Source organism: Eurosta solidaginis, chromosome 1 (genome assembly GCF_040869045.1).
Source record: "Eurosta solidaginis isolate ZX-2024a chromosome 1, ASM4086904v1, whole genome shotgun sequence".
NCBI lineage: Eukaryota > Metazoa > Arthropoda > Insecta > Diptera > Tephritidae > Eurosta > Eurosta solidaginis.
Window position 1 is genome coordinate 50,340,652 of NC_090319.1, and position 24,885 is coordinate 50,365,536.

The 24,885-nt window shown below is 35.0% G+C and overlaps 1 pseudogene; it reads right to left on the minus strand.

Annotated features, from left to right (window-relative positions):
- Positions 1-12,131: 12,131 nt before the first annotated feature.
- Positions 12,132-13,547, minus strand: LOC137239472 (S-formylglutathione hydrolase pseudogene; annotated as a pseudogene).
- Between the last annotated feature and the right edge of the window lie 11,338 nt (positions 13,548-24,885).

Here is a 24,885-nt window from a genome sequence, read left to right on the forward strand (position 1 = left end):
ATATCGACCAAAATGTGGGCCAGGGTGACCCAAAACATCATCTATATCGTATCGCTAATTTATTTATATATGTAATACCACGAACAGTATTCCTGCCATGATTCCAAGGGCTTTTGATTTCATTTTTCGAAATTTTCGATATCGAAAAATGAGCATGGTCATGGATTTCGCCCATTTTTAATACCAAGATAAAGTGAGTTCAGATAAGTACGTCAACTAAGTTTAGTAAAGATATATCGATTTTTGCTCAAGTTATCGTGTTAACGGCCGAGCGGAAAGACAGACGGTCGACTGTGTATAAAAACTGGGCGTGGCTTCAACCGATTTCGCCCATTTTCACAGAAAACATTTATCGTCATAGAAGCTATGCCCTTACCAAATTTCACAAGAATTGGTAAATTTTTGTTACACTTATGGCATTAAAAGTATTCTAGACAAATTAAATGAAAAAGGGCGTAGCTACTCCCATTTTGAAATTTTCTTTTATTTTTGTATTTTGCTGCACCATATCATTGCTAGAGTTGAATGTTGACATAATTTACTTATATACTGTAAAGATATTCAATTTTTGTTAAAATTTGACTTTTAAAGAGTGGGCGTGTTCGTCATTCGATTTTGCTTATTCTTATTTAGAACACATATAGTAATAACGTTCCTGCCAAATTTCATCATGATAACCTCATCGGCTGCCAAATTACAGCTTGCAAAACTTTTAAATGACCTTCTTTTAGAAGTGGGCAGTGCTACGCCCATTGTCCAAAATTTTACTAATTTTCTATTCTGCGTCATAAGGTCAACCCACCTACCAAGTTTCATAACTTTCTCCGTCTTTAGTAATGAATTATCGCACTTTTTCGGTTTTTCGAAATTTTCGATATCGAAAAAGTGGCGTGGTTATAGTCCAATTTCGTTCATTTTAACTAGAGATCTGAGATGAGTGCCCAGGAACTTACATACCAAACTTCATCAAGATACCTCAAAATTTAATAATTTATCGTTTTTGCGGACGGACGGACGAACGGACGGACATGGCTAAATGAATTTCTCTTTTCGCCCAGATGCTTTTCATATATAGAAGTCTATATATCTATCTCGATTCGTTTATGCCATTACAGGGTACCGTTATGCGAACAAAATTAATATACTCTGTGAGCTCTGCTCAGCTGAGTATACAAAATGAAAAGTTGCGTCTTACGAGATTTCACCACATTTCGCTTTTATGTCACCCATATTTAGATTCAATTGCAATATTATGGAAAATTTAAATGCGATACATAACAAGTAAGGAAGGCTAAGTTCGGGTATATACCCGAACATTACATACTCAGTTGAGAGCTGTGGAGACAAAATAAGGGAAAATCACCATGTAGTAAAAAGAACCTAGGGTAACCCTGGAATGTGTTTGTATGACATGTGTATCAAATGTAAGGTATTAAATAGTATTTTAAGTCGAAGTGGGCCATAGTTCTATAGATGGACGCCATTTAGAGATATCGTCATAAAGGTGGACCAGGGCTGACTCCAGAATTTGTCTGTACGATATGGGTATCAAATGAAAGGTGTTAATGAGTATTTTAAAAGGGCGTGGGCCTTAGTTCTATAGGTGGACGCCTTTTCGAGATATCGCCATTAAGGTGGACCAGGGGTGACTCTAGAATGTGTTTGTACGATATTGGTATCAAATTAAAGGCATTAATCAGAGTTTTAAAAGGGAGTGGTGGTAGTTGTATATGTGAAGTCGTTTTCCAGATATCGACCAAAATGTGGACCAGAGTGACCCAGAACATCATCTGTTGGATACCGCTAAATTATTTATATATGTAATACCTGCCAAGATTTCAAGGGTGTTTTATTTCGCCCTGCAGAACTTTTTCATTTTCTTCTACTTAATATGGTAGGTGTCACAACCATTTTACAACGTTTTTTTTTAAGTTATATTTCGCGTCAATAAACCAATCCAATTACGATGTTTCATCCCTTTTTTCGTATTTGGTATAGAATTATGGCATTTTTTTAATTTTTCGTAATTTTCGATATCGAAAAAGTGGGCGTGGTCATAGTCGGATTTCGGCCATTTTTTATACCAATACAAAGTGTGTTCAGATAATTATGCGAACTGAGTTTAGTAAAGATATATCGATTTTTGCTCAAGTTATCGTGTTAAAGGCCGAGCGGAAGGACAGACGATCTACTGTGTATAAAAACTGGGCTTGGCTTGAACCGATTTCGCCCTTTTTCACAGAAAACAGTTAACGTCATAAAATCTATGCCCCTACCAAATTTCAAAAGGATTGGGAAATTTTGGTTCGACTTATGGCATTAAAAGTATCCTAGACAAACTAAATGAAAAAGGGCGGAGCCACGCCCATGAAATTTTCTTTATTTTTTGTATTTTGTTGCACCAAATCATTACTAGAGTTGAATGTTGACATAATTTACTTATATACTGTACAGATATTAAATTTTTTGTTAAAATTATACTTTAAAAAAAAAAATTATTTTTTTTAAAGTGGGCGTGGTCCTTCTGCGATTTTGCTAATTTTTATTAAGCGTACATATAGTAATAGGAGTAACGTGCCTGCCAAATTTCATCATGATATCTTCAACGACTGCCAAATTACTGGTTGCAAAAGTTTTAAATTACCTTCTTTTAAAAGTGGGCGGTGCTACGCCTATTGTCCAAAATTTTTTAAATTTTCTATTCTTCGTCATAAGTTCAACTCACCTACCAAGTTTCATCGCTTTATCTGTCTTTGGTAATGAATTATTGCACTTTTTCGGTTTTTTGAAATTTTCGATATCGAAAAAGTGGGCGTGGTTATAGTCCGATATCGTTCATTTTAAATAGCGATCTGAGATGAGAGCTCAGGAACCTACATACCATATTTCATCAAGATACTGTGAGCTCTGCTCAACTGAGTATAAAAATAGTAACAAGTACTTACATTGATTATCGATGATGCGTAGAATGTTTTCCCTTCCCTTCCCTTCGTTGTTGCTATGTTACGGTAAAATTTTACGGTAAATTAATGATTATGGTAAAGAATGATTTTGCCATAGCTGAACTTACGAATTTTTTGTGGTTAAGTATGATGAAAAAACACTTTATGAAACCAAAAGATCACGACTTAAGAAAGTAGCTCTAATTAATTTTCTGAAACGGTCTAATAAGCGTAACACTAAATGTATGTATGAGAGTAAGTACATGCTCACAGAGCTTAAGAGAAATTACTTATCACAAACAGCGTTGTCGCGAGCTTCGAAAAAAATTTCCCAATTTCCAAGCAATAAATGTATCAAAATGTATCAAATGTATATTATTTCTTAAAAAAAATAACACTAGATATTTTAAAAAAAGCCATATTTATTCTAATAATATCTATTATATATCTTTGTCTAACAAAAGCTTCTAATTATTTGCACAAATTTTCACATTCAGACTTATTAGGCAATTTTTTTATGCATAGGTACATATGTCGTAAAAAAAACATATACATACAAATTACATTTTTTCAAAAAACAATTCATGAAATAAAGTTTTTAATTTTTTAACAAAAACTGAAGATTAGAAAATTAGAATTTACAAATTTTTTTACTCGTATTCATTTTTAATTTGCTTCGCAAACATAACAGCTTCAGCCGTTTCTACATTATACATACAAATTTTTTAAATTTCGTTAGCTTAATGTGAAAATGTGATAAGTCACTATTTACGAATTTTACAGGGTACGACAAAAAATTTATAATTTTTGAAATAACCTTTTTTTAAACTGTTAATGAGTGTACCTTAATTGCAATACTTTTGAGTGTAGAAGCTTTGAAAAAGATAAATAAAAATCATGTATGCTAACCCAGCAGCTATTTTATGACTTAGCACAATTTCCGCACTCAAAACAAATTTTTTCTCCAGACTTAGCACTTTTTACTCAATATGTTACCCCATCACTCCTCCCTTTTAATGATTGAAATATAATATTAAAACTATATATTTCACAAAAAATACTATTTATTTGTCAAACAATTTCTAACGGTTCTCATCTGGACTCTTTTTCCGGATGGTGCGTAAACAATAATTTATTTTTAAATTCAAACAAATGCTGTGTTGTGTCTTATTCCATAAAGACAGCTGCCACATACTTTATCTACAAATTAAATGCCAAATTTTTTAATCGTTGTCATTAGATTAAAGACTTGGGTGTAATTTTTGACTCCAAACTCTCTTTTTCTAGTCACATTGACTTCATTATTTAAAAATTTGTTGCAATGGTTGGGTTCAGTAGACGGAACACCAATGACTTTAAGGACCCTATGACGTTGATGGCACTTTATATATCCTTGGTCAGAAGTGGTCTTCAATCTTGCTCAATAATATGGAATCCTATGAATCGAACTCTATAAAATTGAGTAAGTTCAAAAAATGTTTACAAAAATTGCTTTACGTATGCTTCATTGGACAGACGGCCTCCCATCATATATCAGCAGGCACAAATTGCTGGGTCTTCAGGCTTTGCATGACAAGAACTTTTATCTCACTCATGCTTGCCTATAATGTAATAAACTTTGGCACGAATTGCTCTGATTTATCTAATTTGTTCATCATATTCCACTGCGGGATCTTCGGCATAATAGATTATTTATCGAAATAACTCACAAAACGAATTATGCTATGAATGAGCCTACAACTAGGACTATACATCTAACAAATCGATTCAGTAGTGTTATTAATTTTAATAACGGCTTATATAAGTTTGGGCTTGAATTGATTTAAATTTTTAACTAGTCTGTAAGAATTGAAGTAGATTAGGGTCAACGCAAAGCATTTATCAAACACCAAAGGCCTGTCATATTCTTTTTAACAGCTGACGACTTAGCACATTTACACATCATTGCCCCGCACGTAAAAGTGAATAATTAAAATAATTTTTTTGTGTGATCGATGTATTTTGAATTCAGTTTCAAAACTGCATTAAAATAAAATATTTCAAAAAAAGTGACTTCACATTAAGCTAACAATTTGTTTTTATCAAATTAAATTGTGAAAAATTACGTTCAGTCGCTGTTGAGCTATGAGGTAAACTCATAATTTCCGATGCGAATTCAAAAATGTCTTTATACAATAACATTTTTCTGCATTTTTTATATTACCCACATTTTCCCGAAATTGTTTGTGTATTGAAGATACTTTTCCTGCAGTATACACTAAATGCATTACCATTTTGTTCATCCAGCCAATGAAATAATTCATTCCAATTTTCCCTGAAACGCCGTTCATATGCTTTGGGCGTTGAAGATCTAAATGAGTGGTCAAATATATTTGCAAATTAAATGAATGTATGTACGCATGGATGTGTATATTTTACAATTACCTTTCTTCTTCTATGTTTTTTCTTTCTTTCCCTGTCGTATCCACCTTATTTTCAGTGTTACTGGTATTTTTTGCTGTTTTTTTTTTAATTATCCCTATGCAAATTTAAAATTAATTTAGAGAAATAAGCAAAATATATCAAAATAAGGCATTTCCTAATAAAAAAGTATTTATGTATAAAATCACTAAATTTAGAAAAAAATGTATCAAGAATGATACAATTGTAGCAAAACGGCAACGCTGTTGACAATTAATAAGATCACATCTCTTTTTGCAAATTACACTGGATCACAAATTCCAAATTTTTGCTGCACCAGAGACGCCATTATGAAATTCCTGATTCCGAAAATGAAAGTTATTTTTAATTCTATGGTAACGTTTTTGAGATATTTACGAATTACCGTTTTTATATATCTCAGGGACGAATTGAGCAATTCCAAAATGGTTTGAAGCTTTTAAAAGGTATAAATTTGCTTTGTATCATTTGTACACTCAAACTCTCGCGCCCTTTTATTCATATTATATTTTTAAGTAAATGACGGGTTATAAACTGTAATTATAAACTGAACAGTATCCGGCGAGCCTTGCAGATATTATGAAGGTATGAGGCGCACGTACTATTATTTATACTTAGATCAAGTAAAAATTCAAACCTACCTAGACAACAAGGTTCCTTAGTTCTACAAAGAAAACTGCCTTAAAAATATGCTCTTGCTTGAAATGTACCTGGGTTTGAGAAAACGACACTAACAGTTGTTTGTATCTAATAACCCTTCGAAAATCTACTTGCTACCTAACTGATATGCGAATACTAACACATATGTACCAGTAGGGTACTTAAGTATTAAATGGATATATTTACTTGAATGCTTATAACTTTTGTATTAGTTCATCGATTTTATTGAATGAAAGCTTACTTGTTTTGTAATAAAACAGAGCTTAGAGAGCAAAAAAAGTTTACGAGATCCTTGCTCGCGAAGTATAAATTTTTTTATATTTTTACAAAAAAATGTTTACAAATCCGTAATGATTGTTCGTTATCTTTGAATCTGGAGGGCCAAAGTGTTGTATACGCAGTTTATAGCAAATTTTATTACCTTTTAAAAGCCTCAACCCGTTTTGGAATTGCTCAATTCGTTATTGAGATATATATATTTTTTTATTGAAAAAAACGGTTATTCGTAAATATTTCAAAAACCTTACAATAGAATTAAAAAACAAATAACCTTGATTTTCGGAATCAGGGGGTGATTTTACATAGGTATTTCATAACGGCGTCTCGGGTGAATTTTGGCTGTAAACCAGTGTTATTGAATATGACCTTGACCATGAAAATTTGTACGAAACAAATTTACAAGAGAGAGCTCGAAGAAAGAAAAACAACAATGTTGAGAAGATTATTTGGGAACTCGTGGGCAGTGTTGCCAGGTTAGCCTTTTCTAGGCTAGATTTAGCCTTTTTTTTGCCTTTAGCCTCGAAATTTTGTGTTTAGCTTCGTGACTTTTTTCTAGCCTTTTTTACTCCGAATGTATTTTTAAAAATTTCTAAAATAAAATAATTTCAATAGTTCCTGTGAACACCTAATACCTAATAATATGAGTTCTCTACAAAAGATTAATTCTTTTTCTGCTGAAAATTCGTTGAAAATTTCAAAGCCAGATGTATTTTCTTACTTTGAAAAAGAGAAGTATAGTTATTCTTCAAGTCAAATAGCATTAATAGAGCTGCAGTGGCGAAAACTATAACTATACAATGGAAAAATGTACACTCCACCATGGAATTTACATAAAAATGCATTAAACGAACCTCCTTTTTTAGAACTTGTCGAATTCATATTTAGTTTTTTTAGTATTACCACTCAGTAACGCGGAGGTTGAAAGACTTTTTAGTGGCATGAAAATTCTGAAAACTAAATTAAGGAACAGACTAAAAATTAAAATGCTTAATGCGCTGCTTAATATTAGATGCTCGTTAAAACGATTATCTAAATGTTGTAATGACTTTGAAATGACCGATGATCTCATATCTATGGTAAATAGCCAAACTTTATACCCAGACTTAAGCTCTTCTGATTCTTCAGACGGGGAATATTTTATATAAATAATTAGTTTGTAATATTTTTTGTATGTATATACACATATGCAATCATTTAAATTAAATCCAAAAAATATAAAAAAAATTTAATGAATTAACCAAAAAATTTCTGGCCTTTTTTTAGCTTCTTTTTTTCTAAATTTAGCCTTTTCTAACCTTTTTTTTGCCAATCTAGCTTCTTTATTTTGCATCACCTGGCAACACTGCACGTGGGTGAACCATAGATTTCTATACATGTACGTTTCCAACCCAGTCTTAAATCTTAACATGTATAAATATGTATGTATGAAGTATATAACTAACATTAACTTTTGACTAAGCATGACACTAATGGGTATACATACTTTTTGTTGTAAAAATTGGTTTTTTAACTCAAATTAATTTTGAATCCAATGCATTCGAAACAAATATTTCTTAATACTTTTTAGGTACAGATTAAAGTAATTAAAGGTAAGTATATATGAATGTATGAAAAAGGAAAGGTGTAAATTGAATTGAAAGTAAGTATTGCTTGAACGATTATTCCAAAGAAACTAAATTTACCACAATATTCTTCATTTATATAGTTAATTTAGATAATTTAGGTATGCATGTGCATGTATGTTTAAAAAAAAATGAGAAATTGTAAGGGAATTATCATGATCGGTAATCGGTGATTATCGAATTACGTTTTCGTAAACTACAATAGCTTTGATTCAACTTATCCTCTCGTTTTTGGTTTCAATGCAGCAACTGGAACTTATTTCAGTAAAATGTATTGAGGAGTGGGATCTTCCTGATGGCAAATGCCGGTTGTATTTTCGTTCTACCAAGTTGTTGTCTCTTCGGGTCGTTACGCATGTGTTGCCGTTCAAGACGCAGAAGAATAACGCTGGCAAATTTTCACTACTTAATTGTAGTCAATTGTACTCCTACGTTTGGTAGAAAATAATTTATGGCTTTTTGTGGCTTAGCCGGATGTACATGATAACTTGCAAAATTACATTCACTTTAGTTAATCACCACATCATAAAAGAAACACATCTCAACTCTTTGATGATCCAATTCGAAAAGGAAGAGTTTGCTCATTCTGATTGACAGATCACTCTTCATCCGGAATAAAAGACATATCCGCCACATGATAATGACGTTTGGTGTATAACGGTTTGAAAATTGTAATAGATTTCTTTCATGCTTTCTCTATAAGGTAAGTTCCATAGAAAACAGAAAGCGTAAGAGAACATTTAATTTCAAACTGCCTGAAATCTCAGAAGCATTCATTGCAACCATAGTAAACACCCTTTTAGTGTCGATATTTCCCCTTTGCGTATATAGTACGGATACAATCGATCGTCCCGAGACATAGTATTCGGTCGTCCCCTTAGCGCCCAGCTGAGCACCATTGACGTGTCAGATTTTTTTTTTTATGAACGAAGCTATTTGTTTCGTGTCAAGGGTTGGGATCGCCACTGTTTCGATCATCAGGTGGAAAACGACTTTAAAAGTCTGCATTGCCCAATTTCTTTCCAGCGCGATGAAGAAGCTCAAAATCATACGCGTTGAGAAAAATTCACCTTCTAAGCATTTGATTAGATATTACTGCAGGAATCGGTTTGTTTGTATTAAAAATTCCTAGCAGCGGACGATGGTCAGTGACAATCGTGAAATACCTACCGTATAAATAATCGTTGCATTTTTTTAATTCAGTTATGATTGCCACAGCTTCCCTGTCGATTTTTGCATAATTCCGCTCAGCTTAAAGTTCGGGAGTAAAAAGCGATTGGTCTTTCAGAACCGTCTATCATGCGATGGCTAAAGACAGAACGAACTCCAAAGGGAGATGCGTCATATGCCATGATGAGAGTTAACTTTTCGTTATAGTGCACTAACATGCGATCAGAAACGACAAGCTGTTTGAGTCTCTCGAAAGCATCTTGATGACGCGATATCCATTGCCATTTGCTATTTTTATCTCAAACTAGGCCTAGAGGTCCTAAAATTGTTGCCTTGTTTGGTAAAAACTTAAGTAGCCCTAGGAATGATTGAAGCTGCTTTTTGTCCCCTGGGGCTGATGTATTTTGAATTGCTTCCAATTTTCCAGGAGATGGACGGATGCCAAAAGAATCCAATTTAAACCTGAGGAACTCTATTGATGCCCCATTAAAATTGCATTTATCTTTACGTAGCCGAAGTCTCGCTTCACTAAAACGAATTAGAACTTGATCTAGCCGTTGCGCTAATTCCTCATCGTATTTCCCCATAATTACGATGTCACCGAAATACGGCAGAATACCATCGATGCCACGCAAATGGTTTTCAATAAAGTTTGGGAAAATGCCTGGTGCTGAAGAAATTCCAAACTGTAGACGGTTGACTCGAAAATAACCTTTGTGAGTCACAATTTTTTTGTAGCAATGAAGATTTTTTATCTACTACCAGCTGTTGGTAAGCCTGCGCTAAGTCAAATTTAGCAAATATACTTCCACCCTCTATTGATGACAATAGCACACTTATGGCTGGAATTTGGAAGCAGTGTGGCTTTAGCGCATTGTTTAGAGTCGACTTATAACCGCCACATATTCGGATGGTACCGTCACTTTTTAGAACGGGCACGATAGGTGTGGACCAATCTGAGTATTCCACTGGTTCTAATATCCCTTGGTCCGATAATCGTACCAACTCAGCTTCCACGAGGCTGCGGATAGCTAAAGGTATTCGACGGCGGCAGGCGTTTTGGTGGTACTGAAGGGTCAATTTGCTGAGATGCAGGCGGTCCCGTGCATTCGCCCAATTCTTTAGAGAAAAGATGATTGAATTTGCTAAGAACAGCTTTCACTGATTTCCTGGATGCCCTGAATGCTGATACCCAATGGCTCAAACCAGTTACAGCCTAGCACATTTGATTGATTGCCATCAACTATAACGATAGGTAAATCGGGTAGTAGTTTGGCGTTGTAGTAGATCGACACGTCAACTACTCCCTTTATCGGAATATGGTTGGCTTGGAAATCGATTAGTTGCAGTTTACATTTATATAGTTTAGGTTTTGGGCCTGACCATATTTGTTCAAATGTCGATGATTACATAATCGTATAGTTTGACCCAGTATCAACTTCGAAAGCGCATGGTTGTCCATTTATTATGACGGTAGGACATTTCTCAAAGTTTACTATTGGTGAAATTTGATTTACCGATTGATCGTGTCTATTTTTCTCTCGTGGTGCCTTCTTTTGTTTAACTTGATGTCGTACGTTGGAAGAATGAGATGAATTAGTAGATCGGCTAACGCCCTTTTGTTTAACTTGATGTGGTACGTTGGAGGAATGAGATGAATTAGTAGATCGGCTAATGCCCTTTAATTCCAAACGAGGAACAAATGGTCTCTTGATTCATTGTTATGGCTGTTTTGTGATTTATGATTGTTTTTTGTTGTTGTAGTTTTTTCCATTTTTGCTCGAGGAGGTCAAGAAACCAGGACCAGCCAAGGTCAGGAAAAAAGCTTTCTAACGCTCTCTCTCTTGTAAATTGCTGGCCAATAAATAATGTTCGAAGCGTGCATAGTATGATGTTGAGCTTACGATTTCTCGAACATGTCGAGAACATGTCAACTTAATCGATTCATTGGCTGTTTTATATTGATCTTACGAATTCTTCTGGAACACAAGCCAAAATGTTCGCATAACCACACGTAAAAAAACCCCGAAATGTATAGAATATTGCCAATGCAGCGACTGAATTGAAAGTCGAGAAGATCGCGAGTATTACGAGTAATTCGAGATTGGAGAATCTCGCGAGCCTTACGAGTAATTCGAGATTCGAGAATCTCGCGAGAAGCCGTGTTCTTGATGTCTCGTTTAAAAAAAAAATATTGCGAACAACATTATATGTATAATAAATATGTTTTGAGTTGAATGTCATTGAAGCAATATAATCAACAAAAAAGTCACAAGGAAAAAAAACATGTGTATAAATACTGTCCATACAGCGATTAAGTAAGAATGTCAAGAAGCTCGCGAGATTTACGAGGACTTCGAGACACGGGAATCTCGCGAGAAATCGAGTTCTCGATTTCTCGGGTCTCGAAAATCTCGCTTGTGTTCGAGAAGAAATCGTAAGCTCTAGTATGATGTCCATCTTTCAGGTTGACCATTGTCAAAATGTTCCAGATTTCCCACGGTTGGCATAACCTTTGATACAATGGTTTCTACTTTCGAAGGCATTAAAACTCCTAATAGCACGTTTCAGACAGTTTTCCGTGCTATGTGTGCTTACCTAGTGTACCACAACGATTATATTCATATTGTAACGAATTTAGGGAAATTTCGCTTATTTGAAACTTTCTGCAAACGTTCGAATCGCTAAATTGTCAAATAAATAACTACAATATTCAGTAATGCAAAATGGTTTTTATTAGACTATTTTGAGAGTACTTCACAATAACATTTATACTTCACAACTAATAGCATGTTTAAATCAAACTGGTTCCTCTCTCTCTCTCTCTCTCTGTTAAAAAAAAAAAATAAATGTAAGGTGCGATAACCTACGAAGAGATCTAAGGCCGAGCTTCTCTTCCAATTTTCGTCGTGCTCCTCTTGATTTTTCCTACAAATTGGCCGGACGGGACCTACATGTTTTATGCCGACTCCGAACGGCATCTGCAAGGCAGATGAGTTTTCACTGAGAGCTTTTCATGGCAGATATACGCCCGGAGCGCCTGCCAAACACTGCCGAGGGGCGACCCCGCTTAGAAAAAATTTTCCTCTAATTTAGAAACCTTATTTCTAAAATTTTGATGTTGCTTTGCCCGGGGTGCGAACCCAGGGCATACGGTGTGGTAGGCGGAGCACGCTACCATCACACCGCGGTGGCTTTCTCTCTGTTGCCTCGTCAATTATAAGAACCGCAATAATATACACAAAATGTTTGAAAGTAAATTTTGAGCATTTTTTGCGCTTTAATACAAACTTTTTTGTGGAAATGTCAACTTATTCCTTGGGTAAAATGACATACTGTTTTTAGAGTGTACTAAATTCTTTATATACATACTTTTGTTCAATTAGTTTTCAAAAATTTCGCATGATGATCAAAGTGCTCTTCAATGAAAGTGGCAGTGTATTTGTAGCTATGGTCATACCCTTCACGTAGCTTATAAATTACATGCAATTTGTCATTTTTTAAGGCAGCATCTACAAAATTTTCTGGCAATAGTAAATTTGCCTTAAGGAGATGGTCAGCGCTACCTTGATCAACCAGAATTTCCAACAGTGGCCCAGAGTACGCTGGTGCCAATTCAGTAGCATCATATTCTTTCCACGTTTCCTCATTTGGTCCTAAATAGCCAGCAGCTATACTTCTAAACAATTCAGATTTTGTTGGATTTCCAAGTGCTGCCAAAGCGGAAACTGATTGATATAGACCAGGATTTTTTAAAGCGCATATGAGTGCGCCATGACCACCCATACTCTGCCCAAATATTCCACATTTGTTAGGCAGCACCGGTAAATTTGAGTTGACTAAATCGATTATTTCCCTTGTCACATATGTATACATTTTGTAGTTTTGTTTCCATGGCGCCTCGGTGGCATCCACGTACAAACCGGCGTTAGTTGCAAAGTCATAGCTATCATTCTCAGTGGGATAATCCAAACCGCGAGGTGTTGTATCGGAATTGACCACAATTATATCATGTTTGGCAGCAAATCGTTGGAAGCCTGATTTTTCTATGAAATTTTCATGAGTACCACCAAAGCCGCTGAGAAAGTATAAAACTGGATATTTAGTATTGGAATGATCAGCCCCGGGTGGCATGTAGACACCAAATTTCATTTCACATCCTAAAACTTCGGAATTATGTGAATAAACTCGCTGCTCTCCACCAAAACATTTTGAACTGGACAATAACTTTAGTTCCATTTTACGGAGCTGACAAATTTAATCTTCCAGGTAAGAGGTTTCGATTGCTATTTTCCAATTTAACGGCATTCACTGCAAATTTTTCAATACGAAGTTCTTTGAATTACTTTATTGAAGTGATCACCTTGAAGTGCTTGTTCGCTAAATGAATGGTGATCATGATATCCAGCGCGAATTTTTACCGGTTTCTGCAGAGTTTTCTTATCAAGAAGCATGTCGAAAATTTGATTATTTTTAGGAATGTGATAACATCAGTTGTGATAATATACTATCAGAGCTGCAAACCATTTTGTAACAAGAGGTTTGCGAATACCTCAGCCTGTAGCGCAGAAGAAGTCGAATGCCTCAAATTGACCTGCACATATACAAACAAAAACAAGTAAGGAAGGTTAAGTTCGGGTGCAACCGAACATCACATACTCAGCTGAGAGCTTTGGAAACAAAATAAGGGAATAAATCCCGTTGAAAATTGAACCTAGGGTAAACCTAGAATGTGTTTTTATGACATGGGTATCAAATGAAAGGTGTTAATGAGTATTTTGAAAGGGAGTGGGCCTTAGTTCTATAGGTGGACGCCTTTTCGAGATGTCGCTATAAAGGTGGACCAGTAGTGGTATTCACTAACTTATAACGATGCGATTGGTCGAGATTTTATTAACGATTTTGTCGCTTGCTTTATCGATTGTACTATTCACTAACTTAGTTTTAACGAATTGAAATAAATGACATTTAAATTTCGTTTTAATAGTAGAAAGGTGGCAGCAAAGCTTAACGAAACCTAAAAATGTAAAAAGCACAAAGGGGTGCCAAAAATGAATAAATTCCGTATAATAACTGCTTTAAAATTTTTTACATATTTTAACAAAAGGTAAGTAAATAACATTTATTTAATTATCAAGCAAACATACAACTATAAGTAACTTTACAGTGTTTGATCTTATATCAAGCTTAACCTAATCACAATATTCAATTAAAGTTATAGTAACAAGTAGCAATAAGATTAAGAGTATGGGAGCAGAATGGTAGATGTCTGATAGTCTAGGCATAAAAAGTTCTTGTGTAAAGAAAACAGGAGGAAGAGGAAAAACAGATTGGTTGGAGCTAACAGGCCATATACATGTATGTCAGTTATTGTGCGAAGTAATGTAGCAGCTCGTTTTTGAAATGCGGTATTAATTTCTTTTTTTTCTCTGTTGATATCGCAGTTATTCTTGTACTCCTTAGATTACCATCAGGTTGCGAAATAATATCATGAGCGAAGTCTGGGGTTAGTTGGTACAGCTTTCGAAACTCCGTTGCATTCAAGTGGAATGGGTTATCTACTTCTCTAAGAAGGTGTCTGTCCACTGGCGAGGGACTTAGTAATTATTCATCTTGTGATAAAACGTACGCCAAATACTCAAATGCGATTTGATTTATAAAGCAGCTTTTCGTGTTTGAAAGTATTTAATTAAAGTTCCGATTTTCTTTTTTAACTAAAATTGCCAGAAATATTAATATCGTGATTTTTAACGCAGCCAATTTACTAGCCGTTTATTTAACAACACAGCTGATCGTCGATAAACAAATATCGATACAAAATAGTTACTGAATAATACGAAATCGTTATAGTTATCGATTCGCAAATAAAGCGATGGCAAATGTCATTAAAAAAGTTAGTGAATTCCACTACTGGTCCACCTTTATGGCGATATCCCGAAATGGCGTCCACCTGTAGAACTAAGGCCCACTCCCTTTTAAAACACTCATTAACACCTTTAATTTGATACCCATACTGGTCCACCTTTATGGCGATATCCCGAAATGGCGTCCACCTATAGAACTATGGCCCACTCCCTTTTAAAATACTCTTTAATACCTTCCATTTGATACCCATGTCATACAAACACATTCCAGGCTTACCCTAGGCTAATTTTCCTACATGGTGATTTTCCCTTATTTTGTCTCCAAAGCTTTCAGCTGAGTATGTAATGTTCGGATACACCCGAACTTAGCCTTCCTTACTTGTTTGTATGTAACTTTCATGAGTGGAACCGTGCCAGCTAAGGAAATATAGTACTGGATATTAAATATTGGTTTTAGCAGACGCGGTTGGCATGTAGACACCTAATTTCATTTCACATCCCAAAACTTCGGAGAAATGTGAATAAACTCGCTGCTCTCCACCGAAACATTTTGCACTGGACAATAATTTGAAAGACATTTTATGCCTACGCGTATTTTGTAAGAGTTTCTATAATTATGTGCAAATATTTAGAACAGTACTTAGTTCTTTGAATTGCTTCACTGAAGTGATCACCATGAAGAGTTTTATCGCTTAACAAAATGTTATCATGATCATGCAGATTATTCCCTATTTTTAGTAGCATAATCTAAGTTAGATTACGTTAAATATACCATTTTGCAAAGCGACGCACAGTGTAACTTTTTTTCACTTTTATGATGCCAAAATTAATAACAGCCAAACCAATGGAGCAATTCATTTGAAATTTTGAAGTATGGTTGCAGATACCGAAATCTGATTTGAGAATAAAAATGGGCGTGATCCGCCCACTTTTTCTTCTTGCCCTCATATAAAGTGAAATTTCACATAATCATATTTTCTACTTTAAAAGCATTTTCCAGTGCCAATATACATAAAATTTTTTTAGATTTCTTAACTTTAGCTTAGGGGCTTTTGATTAATATTTAAAAAATTCTATTTTCAAAGTCAAACACAACATAGGTACATATATTTGTAAAAACTGAATCGAAATACATACTTATTAATAAGAAGTGATATTTTAACTGGTATAAAGTTAGTCGGAGTCAATATCGTAAACATGATCTGGTTCAGATAATAAGCCAATAACTTTACTCGTTAATGCGCGCCGATTTGACCTAGGGGTTTTCCGCAATTTGTTTATGAGCGGGTGTGACGATATCAGCAATCTGTGCAGCAAATCCAAGTTACTACAAATTCTTGACTTTTTTGTTTTGAAAAGTTCACGATAGTTTCGTGCATCTTTGTTCTGGACTCTTGAGCCAAAAGTTGACCAATAGGAAAAATAGCAGACACGATTATACTCCTTCCATGAAACGGAATTTTATGTACGCCCACTGGCATATTGTACCAAGCATATTCCGATAAATATAGTACCTTTGTCTCTGTCACATAGTGGTCAAAAGCTTCAGAATTTATTTGAAACTCACATCCCATGCATGAAAGTATTGTATGAAACCTTTTCAAAAGATTGATTTTTATGCCGGTTATGTCTGATGTTATTTCAGGATCTCCAAAGAATCTTCTCGCAGTGTTGCCATCATTTGTGTTGCCGCTTTTTTGCTTTGGCATATCAATCAAACGACCAACTTCTTTCCTGAATCTATTTTGGATATTTTCTTTCTTCTTTTTCATCTTTTCCTTATTTTTTTCGCCCCGCACACACAAGGTCTTCATTTCGATAAGCGATGAGTAGCATACATTCCATGCATCGTATCCAAGAATGTAAAGGGGAAATTCCGAAAGCAAACATGCTTTCGTCAACTTTTCGCTCTGACAGGGCTCGCATATTGTTCATATCTTTTGGAGAAGCCCCACATATGTAGCACTTTTGCGATGATGTATATGCCGACAAAGCGTTGCAAACTTTGTCATCAATTTGAATTGTTGTAGGACCAAGACTGAAAATTTGGTCTTTGACAGATTGCACCTCCTTTGAAATGACAGTATCTCCTAGTAGGTGGACTATAACCTTTCGTTTGTCAACCATTTTATACATTTGAAGGAGTACTAGTGAAATGAAAAACATACTAGTCTCCGATTTGCATTCTTCCGAAAATTGTAGTTTGTAGTTCTTTAACCTCAGGAATAGAAAGCAATACCTCTTCTTCTGCACGACACAATCTTCGTCAGCTGTGGTCAATTAGGGATTGCAATTCAATTTCAGCATAGGTTTCCTTTACGGTTATTTTTCAGGATAGCATAAATTCTTTGATTCTTTTAAACAATTGTATGAAGGATATATTTTTCTGTTAACGTCTGAAGTGTGCTGCCGGATCAGGAAGTATTCATATGTTGAAAGATTTGAGTCAACTATCATCGCAATTGGTTGATCTGGTGACAAACTTTTCTTATTTTCTTCCGATAGTCGGGACTTTTGATTGCAGTGCCTCTTGATGGTGATGCCGTGGACAACTCCTCAATTATTTTTGCAGAATTTCTTTTCCCTGATGATCGTAATTTCAATTCCGCTGCCATTAACAGTTGATCATTGTCCTTAGCTTTTCGTTTTTTTGTGCGCATAGATGACTCAGAGAAGTTTTTTGTTGGCCTCCCTGGCTTAGGAATATCACTAGAAGTGTATGGCTCAACATCAAGCATATAATCTGTAAAATCCAGATTTTCTTATAACCATTCAGAGATTTTCTCAATAAATCTACTTGTAGATCGAAACCAACATGCCCATCTCTTACGAACATTATAAGTTAGCTTGATGATGTATTCTTTTTAATATTTAATGATCTCTTCCAATTATACTCAAAATATGGTTTAGTATGGCTTTGTTCGTTTCTTCATTTTTGCTTTTTAGCCAAACTTCGAAGAGTACATTTCGTGAAATAGCCATAACTAGTTGATGATATAGGAAAATTTGGTACAGTGCAGTTGGTTTTACTTCAATGCAGTCCGGCTTTGGTAAGATTTATTTTTAGCTTTGTTCTCTATTTATATAGTCTTAGCACAAGCGTTTTATTATCACTTGTCATAGAACAAGAAACTGGGTTTTTACGGGAAAATAATACCTGCTAGTGCTTAACAAAAATATACTTACCCATTTCTTTGTTTTAAAGATCTACCTATGATCTCAAATTCCGAGCGAGCTTTAGGTAGGCGTTTATGTGATGTATACATACATATGTATGTAAATTCCAGAAGCACTCAATTGCTCTCACCCATAATAGACGACCCTCAGGTAGGCGTGCATACATAACATAAGTTGATGGGATAAGTGCACAACTTAACTATGGGAAAACTCATATGAAAAACAGGGAAGGCTATTCAGTGCACAAGTTTCCTTTTTCTGGGTTTCTACCATTTCAGGTATAGCTGTCTTTTTTTGGATCTAAAATTGTAGACTTGAATTGAGGACATTCCATTGTTAGGGCACTGCGCTTCATACGTGAGCGAGGGCATAGAGACCTTAAGTTAGCGATTACAAAGAAAAACGCAAAATCTCGCAATGGTTTTTTTTTTATCTAAAACTATATGAAATTCCTTTTAATGTGTATGTATTCGTTCAATGGAATTGGGCGGAATCAGGCAAGTTTTATTCTATTGAAAACGAAAAATTTTCTAAGCTTACCAAACTTTTAGTGGCTGTCTAAAACAAAAAAAAAAAATTTATAAAAATGCCTACGCGGCTAAAACTTACCAATGCTGTTACAAACTACCCAAGTATGTTTAATAAAATAGCTTGAAGCCAAAACAGTTATCGAAAAATCCACCACGTGGCCACAAAGTTGGTCAAAAATTTTGGACTGTGAAATGATTTTTACACTTGTTTCAATTATCCAAGTTTCATAATGCTTATCATGGTGATCGTCGTTTTTTACTTTGCTGTGTATACATTTTTTTAACAGTTGGTCATTAATCTGTTGCATGTAAAAACATTTTTGAGATTGGAGAACATTGTTTTTTGGACTTTTGGCATCCTAAAAGTGAAAAAAGTTACACTGTGCGACGTGTTTCGGTAAGTGATTCAAATCACTTAAGAAAATCCTATGCCGTTAAAATAACCTAATTGAGAATACCTCCAAATTGCGGCTAATGGTTAAACCGTTTTCGAATAAGGTCCCGTTTTTCAGTGCGAATTTAAACTCCAGCTAAAGTAGGCTTGGAGTTTAACCTAACAGCTTTGGCCGCGTACATGAAATTTTACCTTTGGGAGGTTCCATGAAAAAATGAACTCTGGTGTGGAAATAATATTTCTTATAAAACCGGATGCAGTGTGTACACTTATGTTGCAAAAACCTTCAATCAAGCTTAAAGTTTTCAATTCAATCCTGAAATTTATTTCTAAAACCTTTTTTTTTCTCATAGAGTAATGTGCTGATTAAAGTATTTCACTTAGCTTGAAACAGCATGTTTTGAAAATTTATTAAGCACAAGAAGTAATTCCATGATGTAAACCATATGCTGAACCTTTGGAATACTTTACTTACTGTTAATAAGCTCATCAAAAGCTTTTAATTTGAACATGTTCAACCCGTGGCACTTATATTTTACATTATTAAACCATCTAAGAAAAATTATTTACTTATTGTGAAGAATTCATGAACTTAAATGCAACCTTTGATAACATTACGAAATTGCCTGATGATGATTAGGTTGGCGGTTTTCGAAATGGTACCATCGCAATATGCCAGTAAATGTTTCTTTCTTTCTTTCCAGTTTCTCTTAGAAAAACATAATAATTGAATATTCAATTATTATAAATCTGTGTTAAGCTCGTGAATTCTTAATAATAAGTATAAATTGAACACACAATTAAACAAGCAAACAAAAATTACTTACTTTTACGTTATTGGATTCCCCAAACGTTCGTATATCTAAAAGTATTTGAACAAAACAAGCTACTTCCATATATTCGCAATTTTTATAATATTATAACGAATTTTGCAAAGTTTCGCTTATTCCAAACCTTCTGCTAACGTTCGAATCGCTAAACTGTTGAATAAATAACTCCAATATTCAATTATGCAAAATGGTCTTTATTAGACTACTTTGAGAGTACTTCACAATAACTCTTACTTCACACTAATTGCGTGTTTAAATCAAACTGCTTGCTGACTACTCAGCTTTCGCTGCTTTTATACTCTCTGTTGCCTCGTTCACTCATTTCTCCTAAAGTCTAGTAACTTCGCGAACTTCATGCTTGGTCACCAGCGCTATATGTACATGTATATATGTAGTTTATAGTCTCTCGCATAGCCATATGCTTGTGTATATGTGAGTACTACTTCGGCTGATGGTGAGTATCTCTCTGTTGCCTTGTATGTACATGTGTAAATGATGATTGATTTGTTACGTACATACAAGTGGCTGCATACCATCGGATTAGATTATGTTTAGGAGACCCATATAGCGGTTATTGAAGACTCGCGGCAGCTGCCTAAAAAAAGAGTTGTGCTTAATAGTCGAGACACGCACCTCTGTTGGTCATGGTGTATAACCTATCTGAATTGGTTGCGATGAATCACGGACACAGACGTGGAGACAAGTCATAGAAGTGGAGAATAGTGTAAAGATAAAATGGAGAGACACAATTTCAGTTGCAATTGAGTATAGCGCATACTGAAATTTAGCTGTACTAATTTTCTGCGCAACAATTTAATAAGTGTAGATAAAGTTATGCACTTGGAAGTACATCATACGTTTAAGTGTATATGTATATACATACATGTAAGAAAACAACACAGCTAATATTAACCCTTTCAGGCCCGTAACAAAACTACAAGTAAACTTTGTTGTACGACTGTTTTATTTAGTTGATTTGAAAGCAAAATACATAAAAAACAATTCGACTTTTAAATTAATTTCACGGTTTTTTTGTAATTTCAAGGGAAAAGTATTTCCCTATGAACCTCAATGTGAATTTCGCAACAACAGGGAACATTTGTTTTCTAATAATGCAAGCTTTAAAAATGTGTCGTGAAAATATATAGATTTTGGAAAATAACTCATTTATGGAAATCTGCAAAGCAGTTTCTTTTGCTAGTATAGCAGAGGTGAATGTTGCATATTACACATATCGCACACTAACTACAAAAGAGTCAAAACTAGAAGAAGAAAAACGGTTTATGTGAAAACGTCTGTAATGTTATACTGAAATCCAGTTTTACAAAGAAGGATACCTTCATTATAAAATGAATATACGAAATTTTATTGTAATTATTTGTTTACGGACAAAATATATAGCAATTTTGAATTATGACTATTTCTAAGAAAACTTACTACTCGTACATTCACAATTATTTCATCAAAAAAGGCATATTTCACATTAATACAAGCAACTTTACTCACTCTTTACGTATAAAAAGACACAATTTTAACTAATACACAACAAAGTTAAAAGTTTTTTGCAACAAGATAGTCAGCATATAAAATAATACACTTTATGCGTAAAAAAACTGTTCACTTGTTCTTAAGCACATTGACACAACTAAAAATAGTACTCCTTAGTTGATAGTGCGCAGGCGATACAATCAACACCAAAACTGGCAAAACGGTAATTTTCCAGTTAAAGAAGGAAATAATGACAACGAAATTTAAGGGGCAGTTAGAGATGTGTACTGTGAATTGGTTTATGGAAAAAAACCGATTTTGAAAAATTTTAAGTTGTGACTCTTTTGTAGTTAGTGTGCGATATGTTATGCGTCCTATTTTCAATCCGCTTCTTAGCGCAATTTACACACATTTTCATGTTATTTACTTTTTGCATATTGAGCATTGGTAAACTTCGCTTCACATCGACTTGACTCTCCGGCTTATTCACTACTCTTTGCCTACATGAAAATTCATTTATAAGACTTACAGCAATATTTTGATGAAATTCTAGACTGCTCAAAAGCGGTCCCCCTACAAGTTTCTTTTCATGTAACCTTTTATACACCAAATATGAATTGTTCTTAGCAATATCCATTATATCTTTGCTTTGCGATCACCTTCATAGCAGACTTTTCGCTGGTCCATTAGGTAAACGCCACCCATATATTTATTATATTTAATTATCATCTCTGGGCACGTAATATTTACTTTTTCGGCCGACCCAGCCTTTCGCCTCTTTACGAAGCCTGTTTCGATGAGTGAAATGAAATTGGACAATATATGAACGGATTTTGTGTCCATCCATTTGACAAACGATATGCCCCGAAAACATACCCAATGGATTTCCCCTGGATATATGTTTGTCCAACGGCAATGTTTTGGCACGTTTTTCCTGTTTATTCTTACAGTTCCACACGCTTTAGTATTATTAGTTCTTAGTTTATATTGCAAAAGAGGCGAATTGAAAAAATTATCAAAAAATACTTCACAGCCAAGATCACTTAACTGTTGGGTCAGATTCAAAATAACTGATTCACCCAAACCAACTTCGGTATTGTGTTTTTTTGCCCGTATATAAATCAAATTCAAATAGATATCCTGTAGATGATTCAGCTCTGCACCACATTTCGAATCCCCATTTTATGGGTTTGTTTTTTAGGTACTGTTTCATAACGCTGTGGCCTTTAAACTTTATCATATGCTCGTCTATTGATTGTTGCTTTAAATTATTCATTGTCTTTTGAAAACATTCATTAAAATGCTCCATTACAGGTCTTATTTTATAAGCTCTATGAGTAACTTGTGACTGATCATCGTTATTACAGAAATGTAAGTATTCACGTATGTGATCAAACCTTACTCGTGGCATGACATTGGCTACAAAGGGAAAGCCCATGTCTTCATCAGTCGACCAGTAGCTTCTCATAGTGGGTAATACGTGGTAGCTCATCACGTAGTTCATACCCAAAAATGCCTTCATCTCCAACTCGTCAACTGTGAAAACTCTACCATGTTGTTCTGCGTAACGAATACTTTCTGGAACCAATATGTTTTTCATTAACTTATCCAGCTGTGTAAATAAAAATTTCAAATGCGGTTACACTTTCACGCTTATCACAGAATATATTTATGCGACCGAACTCATAGTCTCTTTCTCGAAAGATACTCGGTGCATGTCAGTCCTTTCTCCATCTGAAAACAGGAGCTTTTTCATCAGAGGTATGGACAGGATTCTCATCCGATTTGTCTTCTTGAACTTCCTGGACTGAACTTGTTATTTCTACCACACCTACACCATTTTCCATATCCTGAGCAAGATATTCTTGATCTTTTTCGTCTAGTTGTAGTTCATCTTCTCCATCACTATTGTCAGCCATGAGTAATTGTAAAATCTCATCTTCTTTCAGATGAAATTCCCTGCATCTTTTTCCAGCCATTTTGTCTGTAGTGAATTCGAAAAACATGAATAAATGAGTAAATCGCGTCATAAAATAATAATAACAAGTAAGGAAGGTTAAGTTCGGGTGTTACCGAACATTACATACTCAGTTGAGAGCTATGGTGACAACATAAGGTAAAATAACCATGTAGGAAAATTAACCGAGGGAAACCCTGGAATGTGTTTGTATGACATGCGTATCAAATGAAAGGCATTAAAGAGTATTTTATGAGGGAGTGGGCCATAGTTCTACAGGTGGACGCCATATAGAGATATAGCCATAAAGGTGGATCAGGGTTGACTCTAGAATACGTTTGTACAATATGAGCATCAAACGAATGGTGTTAATGAGTATCTTAAAAGGGAGTGGGCCTTAGTTCTATAGGTGGATGCCGTTTCGAAATATCGCCATAAAAGTGGACCAGGGGTGACTCTAGAATGTGTTTGTACGATATGGGTATCAAATTAAAGGTATTAATGAGGGTTTTAAAAGGGAGCGGTGGTTGTTGTATAGGTGGTCGCCTTTTCGAGATATCGCCATAAAGGTGGACCAGGGGTGACTCTAGAATGCGTTTGTACGATATGGGTATCAAATGAAAGGTGCTAATGAGTATTTTAAAAGGGAGTAATCCTTAGTTCCATAGGTGGGCGCCGTTTCGAGATATCGCCATAAAGGTGGACCAGGGGTGACCCTAGAATTTGTTTGTACAATATGGGTATCAAAAGAAAGGTGTTAATGAGTATTTTAAAAGGGAGTAATCCTTAGTTCCATAGGTGGACGCCGTTTCGAGATATCGCCATAAAGGTGGACCAGGGGTGACCCTAGAATTTGTTTGTACAATATGGGTATCAAAAAAAAGGTGTTAATGAGTTTTTAAAAGGGAGTAATCCTTAGTTCCATAGGTGGACGCCGTTTCGAGATATCGCCATAAAGGTGGGCCAGGGATGACTCTAGAATTCGTTTGTGCAATATGGGTATCAAACGAAAGGAGTTAATGAGTATTTTAAAAGGGAGTGGGCCTTAGTTCTATAGGTGGACGTCTTTTCGAGGTATCGCAATAAATGTGGACCAGGGGTGATTCTAGACTTTGTTTGTGCGATATGGGTATCAAATGAAAGGTGCTAATGAGTATTTTTAAAATGGAGTGGGCCTTCGTTCTATAGGTATTCGCCTTTTCGAGATATCGCCATAAAGGTGGACCAGGGGTGACTTTAGAATATGTTTGTACGATATGGGTATCAAATGAAAAGTGTTAATGAGTATTTTAAAAGGGCGTGGGGCTTAGTTCTTTAGGTGGACGCCTTTTCGAGATATCGCCATAAAGGTGGACCAAGGGTGACTCTAGAATGAGTTTGTACGATATTGGTATCAAATTAAAGGTATTAATGAGAGTTTTAAAAGGGAGTGGTGGTAGTTGTATATGTGAAGGCGTTTTCCAGATATCGACCAAAATATGGACCAGGGTGACCCAGAACATTATCTGTTGGATACCGCTAATTTATTTATAT